Source organism: Platalea leucorodia (assembly GCF_965183815.1).
Source record: "Platalea leucorodia genome assembly, chromosome: 6".
Lineage (NCBI taxonomy): Eukaryota > Metazoa > Chordata > Aves > Pelecaniformes > Threskiornithidae > Platalea > Platalea leucorodia.
This window is the reverse complement of record NC_138828.1, coordinates 17675119-17689568: the sequence shown is the minus strand read 5'-3', so window position 1 is coordinate 17689568 and position 14450 is coordinate 17675119. Positions and strand designations below refer to the sequence as shown.

The window sequence follows — 14450 nt, the reverse complement described above, 5'->3', positions numbered from 1 at the left end:
CCTAAATTTAGGCAAGGCCAGTTTGTACTTACTCTTTATTTTGTCAACATTGCCATTTGGTTTTATAGCTCTTCTCCGTCCTTGACTTTTTACACCTACTCCTGCCTGAATCAATTGTATCCACTGTCAGCCTTTGCCTTTCTGGCCTGAAAAAGGTGAAACTACTTTTTTCCTCTCATATGAGACACTCTTCATTGCCCTAATTGTGATAGCAGCCATTTCTCTGCCTTTTAACTAGTCAGAATTCACCTGGCTGGAATGCTGAGTGACCACAGTGATACAGAATATAACAATTCACAGACTAGCATTAAGCTTTCCCTTGTCTGGTATTTCTAGGATCAAATTTACTTCTACTCATCTATGGCTTATTGTCATGCTGGAAATTGCTGAGACATCCAGGTCTTCCTCCTCCACCATTATCTCTACCTAAAAAATTGGTATAGGATTTCTTCTCATTAATCAATTTATAAGCTTGCACTTTTACTGTCACTCTGTTTCTATAACTCCAGTCTGCAGTATCATCCCATTCTTCTTTTTCTATATGACGCTTTGATCTTCCAGGTTTATTGGTGCTGTACTCCAACTATGTGTCACTTCACTGTTACACTCTTATTCTATGCTGAATACTAATAGAAGTAGTATTATGTTCACTAGTGACACAGATCTTGGAGGAAATCCTTCTGCTAGCCCATAGCTTCTTGTTTAGATCAATGGACCCATGGCTCTCCTTTACTCAGCTCCTTATCCACCTTACAAATAATGAGAAACCACAGCTAGGAACTAAATCGGAGTTAGAATTGGTTTGATGTGCAAAATTGCACAGCTAAGAAATTAATTTTTTATTGTATTTGGAAAAAATAGGCTTGAAACGGTAAAGAACTGCACCTGTGCATACTAAACCACTCATGGTTGTATTTTGAGATTTACTTGTTCTCCATCTTAAACTTTGTCTTTTACAAGTGGCCTCTCAGAAATTATTTGCAAATTGGTGACTCATATTATTGTTTCTGGTTTGAAAACTGTACTAGAAAGTGTCATTATCTAAAGATCTTTTGGATGACATTCATCAGTAAAGACAGTGAATCTAAAATTTAGTTTACAGTATGGAATAGACTTATTGAAGATAAGATTGTTTTGGTAATATTTCAGTAAATGTTTTGTTAAACAGCACTGATCAGTCAAAATTATTCGGGATTACAGGGACAGGGACAGTGGCAGCATGTCTCTAGAGATAGTTCAGTGACACTATTGTATTCCTACGTCTGTTGTCAATATTAATGGCATGCCCAAAGATGTCACATCTAGTCTCTGCCACAAGCTTAGACTGACGGTGACTAAAAGCAAAATGTAACATTCAACCTTAGGAGTATTCTAACAATTGGAATATCTTAGTAATTTATGTTAAGATCATTTAAGCTGCAATAAAGGTGTTAACTGAAGAATCCTGTAGATGTACGAAATGACAAAGTGAAGTAACCCTTGCTAGCTGATGATGTGCAAACCTGTCTGAGGAAGCCTTCCTGAGGAAGAATGAAAAGTCCACAGCATATACCCACATTTAAAAAAAAAAACAGTATGGAAAAAAATAGAAGAAAAAGAAATATAAATCAGATGGGATGGGATGGAATTAGTGTCTTTGTCCAGATTTAGATGGAGAAAAATGTTCAGAAGTATTGCTAAATGCAGTAAATTTTCAGCTTTGAGAGCATGGAAGAGTCTTGGGGAGTCTAAATAAAGCAGGTTACCTCTTGCCTAGAGAGGCACCTGATGGTTAAATCTGAATTAAAATTGCGTTTTATGTTTATTTGTAGTGTGTTGTTTCTAATCTTACATCAAAATGCCTGACCTTATCTTTCATTAAATAAAGAGTTTCTTGATTTTTAAATTTGCTCGGTGTTAAGGATGAGATAAGCATGGAATGCTACTTCCATGGAAGGAGTGAAAAGAAGGACTAAGTGTCATGAGCAGACATTGCTGAGAAACTATGTCCCAGGGTGAGTTTATGGAATTTAGGGAGTCAGAGTATCTCCTGCTACTCTGCAAACAGTTTTTAGGAACAGTGGCTGACTTTACTGTGTAGCACTTATTGAAAAGTGTTTTTTTCAGCAAGGATAAGCCAGCATTTGCTCTACAAGGAGCAAACGATTGAGAAATATACCTTGACCTCAGGCAAATCCTGAAGCTCTACAGCTGAAATGTTCTGCGCGCCCCCCTCCCCCCCTCCATGAGTTTCAACAGCATTTTTGTCAAGAAGAATTTCTCAGGCCTACAATATCTGCTGTGGGGAGGAAAGGAGAAAACCAGAAATTCTAACCCTCTCATGAAATCAAACATGCGGTGGGGGGGGCTGGGGGGGTTGGGTAGGCTGTGAAAAAGTGAAGTTGACATCACTTTGCTGATTTGTTCAGGGCATTTTATTCAATATGATTTTCAAGCATCACAAGTGAATGCCTTAGCCACTGTGTAGAATCTCTTCATTTTGCCCTGCAACAAAACAAAACTGAACTTCAAAATCTTGAAATGTCATATGAAGTTATGAGTGAGCCTGTAATGAACACGTTATCCAAAGACAGGACAGTACTCTTCATTTGTATAAATAAACATAGCTAAACTACCTTCTCGAAAGAGGCTTTGATGATAGGCCTGTATTGCCAATGCAGCTACATTGTTTTCACAACTGAATCTTTTCAACATAATTTTCAACATCAATTCAGGTTTCTGTTTGCAATACCCATGTTCCTGGTAGGAAAGTTACCATGTAAACTTAGGTGCTTGCTTCATGGCATTTTTATTTGATTAAAGCCAGCTACAATGTCTAATCTACCAAGAAGAAAAGCTAACCTGAATTAAAATGCAGACAAGAGGAGGGGAAGAAGTAGAAAGCATGTCATGCACAAAAACATCTTTGTTACTGAACGTTTCATGTGAAAGAAAATCACCTTGCAGAGTATTTCCATGTCTGATGGCATTTTCTTTAATGAGAAAAGGCAACAGAGATCACTGTAGCTTATGAATCTGGATAAAACAGTGAGTGTGCTCAGAAAGTGCCTGTAGCTTTGCTTACATCTACACACAAGGGGTATTGTTGTTTCAGAACAGCTTTCATGTATTCTCTGAAAAATTAACAGAAACAAAAAAGTGAGAGTAGTTCATTAAAATTTAAAATATGCTTAATAAAATCTTTCCCCAAAAGACAGAGGATGAAGAATGGGTTATAGAAAAGGTGTTCCGTTACCAGAATGCCATTATTTTGAATTATTGATTTATTTTCTTTGGGAGGAGATAGAGTACATCTGTAGTGTTTTGAGAGTTGAGATAGCTTGGTTTGCTTGCAATTTGCACTTTAGTAGGGTTTTGCATTTGACCTAAAATAGGAGACAGTTATTTAAATCGAAAGCTTTTTCAAAGCTAGCTGTGAATTACCCATTTCTGCATTATGATTCAAGGCTGATAAAGGGTTCTACTCTTTATCATGCAAAGTGGTTTCATGGTTCAAATTCACCAGTTTAGACAGAATACCATAATAATCTGAATTGAACAAAATATGAAACATCCTTTTCCGCTCTATCATCTCTGATTCACAATAGAATGATCAGCATCTATTCTCCCCATTGATGATGCCAGTTTCAATGTTCCAGCATGCAACTGTAGGTGTTTTTCCTGTGCTACCTTGTAGGCTTGGCAGAAACTGTAGATGTCCAAAATAACCTCTTTAATGAACTTTACATTCATTCTTAAGATTAACCTCTACCATACTGTCTATTCTAAAGTAACTACCATTAAGCTCCTGATGTACTGTGACAACTCTGTGTCATGCCAGTCAAAATCACTTCATTGTTTCCTTGTGTTACTTCATCTGTCTGTATTACTCTGTTGTCTCATGATTTTTTACTGCAATTGTGAATTATTTGAGAGAGTAATTATTCTATACTTATCGTATTTAAGCAGTCTCCAGCATTATGGGGCACCAGAACCGAGACTAAGGTCTTGAGTTTCTGTGGCGTGGTACCACTAACTGCAACAGATGAGCTGAATTTTTCCTCTGGTTGCAACCTAGTCACCTCTTCCAGTCTTTCATATGGCACTCTTATTCCAATTTCTTCTGGGCTGCAGTGACCTGTGGTCTTATTGCAAAAGGTTTGGGTTTTGTTTGTTTGTTTTGTAACTTTGGGACAGAAGTCTTAACAGTCTTTTGAGTCATCAGAGTCCTGCATTTCAGCTTCTGCCCAGTTTCAGAAATGCTGGAAATGTTACTTTCAGAAATTGCTGGAAATTTTTAAATTATATTTTAAGCAATTTTTCATTCTTTTTGTAGATTAATGTAATTATTATATCTATATATATCCTGTCCTACTAAGAAAATTTAAGGTACTCACAAATAGATCTTGGGCCCTGTACAAAAGAGGAAGCGGACTAGCAGAGCTAGAATGGAATAAATTAGTTTGCTACCCCTTATTCTGGAGTAGCGTTCCATGCAGACATTATTCTTAAATAAAAGTTACTTTTATTCCAGAATAATTATTCTGCTCACAAAGCAGCACCAGCTCTTAGACAAAGCTGAGACTTCTAACACTTTGTAAGTTTATCTCTGAATTCCTGCTGTGCAGATGGCACAGTGGGCTGGGGAGCAGCAGGACTGGGAAGCAATAGAAGAGTTGGCAGGTTGGTGAAGAAGATAACAGGTGGCTTGTGAAGTGGAAGCAAGGTCTTTATTGCAGGCCACCCTTGTCTCAGGCAGAATAAAACTTTGAATTCAAAGTGGGGAGGTAGCCTCACATGAAAGCATATGCCACCTACTGGACCACATACTGGAGACTTGAAAGGTAGTGTGGGAAGCAAAGGAAAAGAATTGTGAACTTTTGGATGGCCCTAGGTAAAAACTGGAAATCTAGAGGGAGGAATGGCTTTTCAATGGGTAGCTACGCACTGAGATGGTGGATCAGCACAAATAGAGGGCTGTGGAAGAAAAATACTGTATGAGATCTTCAGGTGAGATAGTTTGTTTTGTTTTGTTGTTTTTTTGGTTTTTTTTTTTCCTCTCAGCAACCTTATCAGAGTACAGATTGCTGTAACAGCCAATTAAATTCCTTTTGCAAGTGGGAGGCAGGAGACTGAACTCAATTGGCAAGTGGCTCATCATAGTGTGAAGTGGGAACAGCTCATTCCGAGTCAAACACATGCTTCACTGCACTGTTTTATATAGAAGATTCTGAGAAGATAAAGCCATTTGACTCCTTTGTTATAGCAGTGTATCAAATAGCCTGGCGAGTGCAAATTGTAAGGAACCTTTGTGTGTATTTCTCACTTCCCACTTTTCAGGGGTTGATGATATGGTTTTCCTTATTAAAAGGGAACATACTTCAAGCTGTGTGGTCAACTTACTTTAAGAAAGTAAGGTAAAATATACCTTACTTAAGAAAGAATACTTAATACTTAAGAAAGTAAGGTGAAAAATAGTTTTCACTCAGCTGTATTAAACCTTATGGGGAGCAGTCTGCTGATCAAAGGTTTATCTTCTCAAAATGTTCATTTTTGAAATGAACAATACTTGTAAGTGTTTGAAACTTGATTCATGAATATCAGAGATATTCAGAGATCTGGTCCTGGCACATACTGATCACCTGCCTAGTAGGATTATAGTTTCTATTGTCAGCTCATAATCAGGATCAGATACTGATAAGCACAGCTGGAGGATCTAAGAGTGCCTTGGACAATGTCTTGATAGCATTTGGGAAATCTCGTGTGAATTGCTAAGATATATTTGAACTAACTTAGAAAGTTATCAAGTATCTGTCTTGATCTGCATTCATACATTTATACTCAGACATGTGCAAAGTCCCTTACTGTAGTATTGGATCTTTGCCCAGAAATTCATTTTTGGAGAGTGACTCTTGAGGTCTTATGCAGATAGTATGCTTATTGCACCTCTATGTCCACTCTTTTTTCATGTTTTCTCTCAGACAGCTGGTGTTAACATCCAGACTGTGCTAAAATAACTACTCACATCGCAATTGCACAAGAAGTGTAATTTCATCTCCATATTAAATCATAGATGGTGACTTTATTAGGCATTGACTTGGCTTTAGACCACGTGAACTAAAATGTAGATTGCCTTTCAGCATATGCCTTACATGCCTGACAGGGTTTCCAAATGGATGAATGGGGTTGATTGATTGATAAAATGATGGCTTTAGCCACTCGAGTTCTGGGAGAAGCAACTTCAGGACTCAAATCCCTAGATCAAAACCATAAGTGAAGACCAAAATATAGCAAGCTAGTATAAAAGCCAACCAAACTGGACAAGACTACTCAGTGGTGACACAGAACTTAATAAATAAATTATAAAAAAACTATACACCTATAAAATGAGGTACTAAATAAGACTTTTCCTGAGCATGTGCATGCATTTTGGCTCTCCCACCAGGTAACAGTTAATTGCACTCATGGCCGATGATCCTAAAACATACAAGGGTGTGCAAAGCCAGGTCTTCTATTTGCAATAGCAATTGCTTGAAGCGCAGTAGCAGCCTCCTAAGAAGAATGTTTTTCTTTAAGAGTTGGGTAACTCATACCTCGCTGCTTGAAATCTGCAATAGAAGTCAGCACACTGACTTGCAGCCTTTAAAACCTGCATTCTTTGATTAAAAAATGATAATCAGAGACTAGCATTCAGGCTCTGTGGGTAGACCTGCTAAATAGAATGCTTGAAAGAGTGGTTTAGTTGTACTCAATGCATTGCTGACATTAATCTAGTATGTATGTACTACATCTGATTTTTCAAACAAAATCGTGTTTTGTTATTTGTTCATCAAAACATTCTGGTAATTGAAAAAGTAATTAAAATGTTTGGCAGAGGGAATCACTCTATACATGTACACCTGAATGAGCTCTGAATTTGGCTTTTTCACACAGGCAGGAACCTGGAATGGTTGTGGTTAGTTTTCTGGAATTGCTAACCAAAGGGAGTACAGAACACAGAGGAGGTTGGGTATCGAAATGAAAAGAATGTAGGGCTGAATAGAAAACATCGCCGTGTCTGTGTACCTCAAGGCAGGTAGCAGTGTGGAGAGAGGCTACAGTCAGGAGTTAGTGACGGAAGCCAAGCACATCAGGTCAGAAAAAGAATCAGTAGAAGTGTTGGGAGAAAAGCATGGCTGGGAGCTGGGCCGAAATACCAGGAAGTCCATAGAGCACGGTAGGGTCTAAGGTGGTAGATAATAGGCAAGGCTAGTGTACAGTTGAATGTGAGACTCTGGTTTGAGTAAATGAGACTATAGAGCAGGATCTGGAGCATGAGGTAGCCAAAAATATGTGGAAACATGCAACCAGTGCAACACGCAACCTCACTTTTTCATGAGGTGGATAGGAGCAAATCACCTGGCAGGCATGCCGTCTTTCCTTCAGCTGATTGAATGTGTCAGGTCCTTAACTGATAGGAAGACTGAGACAAGCTGTAGCACTGATAATCTAATTGGAATTTACTAAGAATATCAAAGTATCTGTGTAGCTGGCTGCTGATCGGGATAGAGTTCTTACTCCACCAGTAGTACACCCATGTCTTAAACACCACATGCCAGTCATACTGTTCTAAAAAGAATAGGAATCTAGAAGGTAGTGTATGGGATTGCCAGAGGTGTGGAATAGTTTCTGTCTTAGAACAGACTAAATAAGCTGGGAATCGTCAGGTGGGAAAATGTTTCATGCTGTCTTTACTGATAATGGATATCATATACCATTTTACCATCCATTGATTCAGTATCATAAAATCCAGGTGATAGAGGTAAGAGATTAGGAATAAAAATCTTGAAAGTAGAGGAAAGGCTAATGAAGAATAATATGTATTTCTTTTCTAGCTCAAGAACTAGAGGGGCCTGATGAAATCATCAGGTAGCGAATTTAGAAAAAAAGATAAAAGTCTTTTTCATATAATGCATAAATGAATTGTGGATCTGGCAGCCACAGGTGTTGCAAAGTCTGAAAATAGAAGAGGGATCAGAAAGGGATTAGACAATTTGATGTCTGATTGGTTATTCAGTGGCTATTAAACATAAGGGTATAGATCCTGCCTCTAGCACAGGCACTAAACTGCTGATAATCAGAAGTCTATAATAGAGATAAATCACGCTTGAAAGTGCCATGTTTCTTATGCCTCCCTATACTCCTTTGTTGGCCATTGTTAGGAAGAACATATTGGGATTGGTGGTATTTTGGTGTGATGTCCGATATCCATTCTTTAACATGCTTTGTTTATCACTGTGTTTCAGGAACACAGGAATTAAAATGGCAAGGACATCTAAACAGGTTATAGTTACACGCTTCAGTTACATACTGGGTTGTACTGGGTTGGTTGTTTTGTTTTGGTTTGGTTTTTTCTCTGAGTCTTTTATAGATGATGGTATCCTTTCTAAGAGGCAGCCAGATGAGAAATGCAAAACAAAAGCCAAACAACCTGATCTATCCAAGTGAGAGTAAATGTTTGTGGGTTTTGTGTTTTCATCATTCATTAAATGAAAACACTGTTAGAATTATAAGGTATCAGGACAGGGAGTAGTTGTTGAGGAGATGGAAAGAAGAAAGTAGTATTTACCCTTTTTGAACCTGTACATCTGAACTTAAAGCAAAGTATTTCTAGGTTCATGCCTAACATTTGCTGTTACTGATTAGGTTGGGTTTATTTCCTTGAACTTTTTAGTTTTGCTCAGTAAAGCAGTAAGTCCTATCTAAATTTAAAACCTTTTAAAGTATATGTACAGTTCTTGAAATATATGGCAGTTATAAGCTGTCGTAGATTTTGCCTAATTGACTAGCTCTTTCTTCTGTCTTTCCAGATTATGGTAGACTTCCAAGCCAACAAAAAGAAGAGCACTGCATCAAGTGCTAAGTCAGAAAGGAGGAAGAATATGAGGTCCTTTTTTCCTATTAATCTTTTGTGATGACTGCAGATGAAACTGATTTACTTATTTTCAAACTTATTTTTCAACATTTTTCTTTTGGAAATTAATATTGAAAACTGACAAAGGCATTAGAAAGCATGAATAAGTCTCAGTCATACATTTACACTATTTCCAAGTAGAATCCATAGATTCTCAATGTCACTAAGTTGCAAAACCTCAGAATGGTGATTCTGGGTTCTTCTGTGTGATGAATGGGAGCTGTTTGTTTGATCTCCCATTAACATCATTGCAGCCTCAGGAAACTATGCAGATTTTAGTATCAGGCCCTGAGACCAACTAAACTGGCCCCAAAGTTGAACATTGTATCTTCAACTAAAAGTGAAAGCTGTTGTGCCTTTCCTTATGGCTTGCCTTTATTCCTCCATGTTGTTTCACTGTCATATTTTGTCTTCTGTGTACATCCTGAGTGAATAATTTGGGATGTACCTTTGAGTTTAAGCAGTGTTTCATCATCTTCTTAATTTATGTCTGCAGGAATTGTGATTAGCTGGTCATCAAAATTCTACTCAGCCATACATTGATTATGTATATGCATATCTTCAGATTCTATTTGTAAAGTGATAATTTCTGGATTGAGAACATACTGACACTTATGAGTAATCACTGGGCTCCAGTTCAGCACTCCATCTGTATTCAGCAAAACACTTAAGCATACGCTTAATTTTAACTTTAGCTCAGGTAAGCATCCAATTGCCTCCATCCAAATTCAGCATAGCATTTTAAGTATATGCCTAACTTTAAGCATATCCTTAAATCCTACTAAAGCTAAAATCAAACACATCCTTAAGTGTCTTCATGAATAGGGATAACTACTGAATGGTGTTTGATGAAATGAACTCTGTTGGCCACTAAATAACAAGAAATGCCTGGCCATGATTTCATTAATGTTCTACAGGCAGGGAAAATATAAGAGAAATAAAACAATCTATTTGTTTCTTGAAACTGTAAAAGCTAAACTGTGTACTGTTGAAGATAAAATATTTTATAAACTGTGAGGGGGTCTTTCTATCCCTTAAAGAAGACTGTATCAGTAGGAAATCAAGACTTCATTCTGAGTGTTTCATTAAATTCAGAATGTTCAATAAAATTCTGTTTCATTCTTTAAACAAGACATTTCAGGTAATGTATCTAAATCTGTTTAAAATTACAAATGATAATGAGAGCGCAACTGGTCACAGAAACTTGGAAAGAAAATGAGTAAACTGTGTACAGGTGGTAAGGATGTTACAGCTTATAGCACGTTTTCTATGATTTTGTTTTATTTTCAATGCTGAAGTGTTTGATTCACATCACCATTCTTTGTTTCAGTCCATTTTCGCTTTTGCTGCATCAATCTCTACAATCTTTCTGCACTATTTATGTGAAAAGCTCATTGCATTTTTTATTTCAGATCCTCTCCTATTGCAGTTCATGAAGTCTTTCAACAGTAGGCTGTTAATCCTTTGCAGATTAATATGATTTCAGTGATAATCCTTTCATTTGTTGAATTTTTAAGACATAAAATCATTAAAGAAAGTGCTTGACAGATTTTCCATTAAAGCAGTACAGAGCAGGTGGTATGCCTTTAATGTATGTTGGTAGCACTTTATGTTGCTCATTTATAAAATTAAATTTGCAGATGAAGCAAATAAGCCTGGGGTTAGTTATTGCTCTTTTCACTTCGGTATAACAGTTCAAATCCAGTCAAGGAAAAAAAAAGTATTCAGGGGTTTGCAGGCAAACCAGGGTTAGAATGTCTGTTTGAATACTCTTTTCACAATCCCATTGCTACTTTTCATCTGCAGTAAGGGTCAGTTTGGGTTCTCTCCTGATACTGTAAAGCATCAAGTTAAGTATATGGAGAAAAAGCAGGGTACAATTTAATATGTGAGATTTGCCTTCAGGTAGGCCATAGGATGTAAATGGTATACAGGAGTTATTCCAGCTCTCCGTACAAGGCTAATTCTTGTCTTCATTTAAGTTAAACATATGACTGAAATACTCTTCCCCAGATGGAACTGAAGACTGTAGTTATCTTGCAATAATGGCACACACAAATCTCTTGCCATTAGGGTTTTTGGTTTGCTGTTGATTCCCAGCTCACTGTCCATGACTGTCCTTTTCATTCAAATTCTTTACCCTCTTTTTTATCTTCTTTTTCCTCTGATATTTCTCATATTGACTTATTTATCCTTTTCCTGGTCTTTTGTGCACACTGATGAAAAAATAGACAGGAAGAGAAGGCACAGGTATTAAAATACAGTGATACTGGGTACTCTTGTAAGCCACATTTTAGTTAAGATCTCAGAAGCAATGCTTCAAAGTTAATATACAAACAGAAGAAATGCTTTTCAGCTAGAGATCTGAAAAACATTCAGAGTTTATTAAAACCTCTGTTTAAACAAATAGATAGTAGGTGTGCCATATCATAGTAGGCTGAATTTTTGCTTTTATATACTGAAAACTCATACATACTTTAGGCAGGAGGGGAAGGAAGCAGACACCACAACTCTTTAGGAGAATCAGGTCCTGAACTTGGCAAACCTTTATCTGATTTTGTCACATATTTGCAGCTTTAAAATTATTTGGCCTTTGCAACAGCCAAAATAAGTGTCCTTTAATCACTTCCAACCTATTAACAGATGGGCAAACAGCTTTTATAAATGGGGCATACAAAATACTCCAATATCAGCCAAAACTAATTAGTAGCATTATCTGAACTAAAATTTGTAAGTAAGTGATGGAATATATATTAATGCAGATAAACTGTTGGTTTGATAGAAATTCCTGTTCAAACATCATACTTGGTATTTGTTCTGCTCTAGTATATTCTAAACACTTATTAAACAAAACCCACTTTTTTGTTCTGTTTAGCTATTTTCTTCTATTAAAACAACAAATTTTCCTGTAAAAGTTATCATTAGAGGTAGTGTAACTGAGACAAGTCACAATAAGCAGGAGTTAGTTTAGTATGCATTTTTTGTGGCACATAAGAGAAAGAACAGTGGAACTTGAACACAACCTTAAAACAAATTAATCTTTAAGAACAGCACAAAATACTGATATAAGACATTATTTATACAGCAGTGCCAGAGCATATTAAATATATCTTTGCACAGCACTATTAATCAGAATATATAAATTGCATGAAATTAAATTGTGAGATTATAAAAAAAATGCCACATGTATAATTCAGTAGGAAGAGCCATTCAATGCATTGCCATCAGATCTGCAGCATGAATTTGATTTTACAAAGACATCTGTAGTGCAGACAGCTGCTGTACCTAAGTGAGGATTTGATTGTACACTTGATCTTTCAAACAGCCACTTGTCCATATCTTTCATATCATTTTTATTATCGTGGATCTAAAAAAGAATATGATGGTTACAAAATCAGAATTGTTCTGAAATACATTTTCATTAAAAACAAAAGAAAATTTGTTGATCTTAGGAAGACTTTCTCTCCTTCCAGCCAAGTGCCCTGCCTTCCCCAAATAACCTACCCCTACCTCAACTTACATAGTGATCTAAGGATCTTGCTTGAAAAGTCAAACTATACCTAGAATCTGAAATAAATCTGAAAACAATGTTAAGAAAACATTTCAAACTTTTCTTCCTGTAAGACAGCACAATGGGACCTGCCCTCCCAACATAGATAATTGCCTCTGGTAAACTTTTTCTCAAAATTTTGAAAAATAAAAAAAATCTACAGAAATACTGTGTATATTCTATATACCCATGTATCTAATAAGTCAGGTAGTTCCCTTCCTGTCCATCTAACATAACGCTGTTCCTTGGTCTTCAAAGACAGTGGATTTGATCAGTCCAGAGATGTAGCCCTTGGATATCCTCATGCTTGGCATATTCTCATGTCTCAGAGTAGATACCTGCAAACTGGCTGGACCTGTCTAGAAACAGTTGTGGTGATGAGTCCCCTCATTCCCTCTGCAACCTATGAAACTGCAATTTCTTTGAAACCCTGCAAACAAATTAAAATGCTGCTGTTCTCTGATAGAATCACTGTGAAAGATAATAAATGCACAGCCTCTGCTGGTATGGAGCTGAATTAAGCTGGTAGAGGGTTCAATTCTTTGTTTAGTGGAACAGGTTAGAGGCTATACCAGATTATAAGTGAGTGGTGAAATTGTGGTCCCATACTGTGAGGTTATGTGAAACACCTGGAAGACATTTTAGCCAGTAGAGAGATCAAGATTAATGGAACAGATTTGTCTTTGTGGCATAGAGTGGAATGATGAATAAGTGCAAATGATATTTTTTAATTATAAGAAGATGGTCTAATGAGAAATCCTGCAGGCTCTTGACTAGAGGGAAAAAGTACTACAGAATACCAGAAAATAACTAGTTTGAAATTCATCATCTAAGTTATTTTGTTTAAAAAAACCCAACAATATATTAGAACCTCAAAAACAAAAACAAACAAAAAAAACCCAGCAAAAGACAAGATTTTGAGAAATACTCAGATCTTAATTTCTCAAGCATTTTATCTCACTAGCACCTTGCTTAGTTAAGACCAGGCATTGAAAAACATTTTCCTCTCAATTCAATGATATTTCAAGCAGATTGGTTTAGTCTTGGCACAATCTGAATGTGGTAAGTAAAATTACAACTGACTTTACAGCACATGGCTACTTATGACCTTAACTATAAAATGGCTATTTCTATTCACAATTATACCTTCAGAAAAAAAGAAAGCTCTAAATGCGATTGATGAAAAATCCTCAGCTACATTTTGGTTTACATTTCTGCCAGTTTCACTGCTGAAATGCAAAATCTGTCATTTTGATTATTCATCATATATATTTTGATCATTTCCTCAGTTGGGACATAGTCAAGGAATCACATAGGAGGACTGTAGAGATGAAACTTCAGAGAGTTCCTTTCTACTCATTCTGTATCAAGACAAAGCTGAGAGCTTTCAGGGTTTTAAAATTACTTCTAGTAATTTTACTGTAGCAAATACATGTACGTTTCAGGTTATTGAGTATCTTGGCTTTGCTATCTTGTTTTGACAGGAAAATCTTCAATACAGCCTTTCCTGGTGTATTCTTATGAAAAGGATTGGTTTAAATACTTTCCTATGTTCTTGTAAAATCATTTTTTGGGGGGGGAAATTTCCTGGCAACTTTAATGAATACACATTAATAAAATCCATTCAACTTAGCATTCAGATGGAAGAGACACTTACAGGTTTCAATGTGTCTATCTGCTGTAGTTTGTATTATCAGTTCAATTGTAAGAGCTGATAGGTAAGTTATTTTTTTAGTCTTACTCAAATTAATTTTTTTGACATAATGTATTTTCACTCAAAATATGACTTTTTGTGTTCTCCATTTTGTAAAAAACTGTACAGTTGAATAGGAATTCAAAACGTTAATAATGTTTAAAATAATAACTTAATCCTTATAGTTTACAAAGCCGTGGGCATTGTGCAGATCTACACAGCTGCAGCAGAACAGTTGGCAAGCAGATTTGGATGCTAATTCTGTAATTGTAGAT

General features: G+C 36.5%; 1 protein-coding gene across 1 annotated transcript in view; it reads left to right on the top strand.

The window, feature by feature from the left end:
- The window catches only part of IQCM (IQ motif containing M), a gene marked incomplete at both ends in the record, with an annotated part of 107195 nt that overhangs the window by 27662 nt on the left and 65083 nt on the right, over window positions 1-14450 (top strand).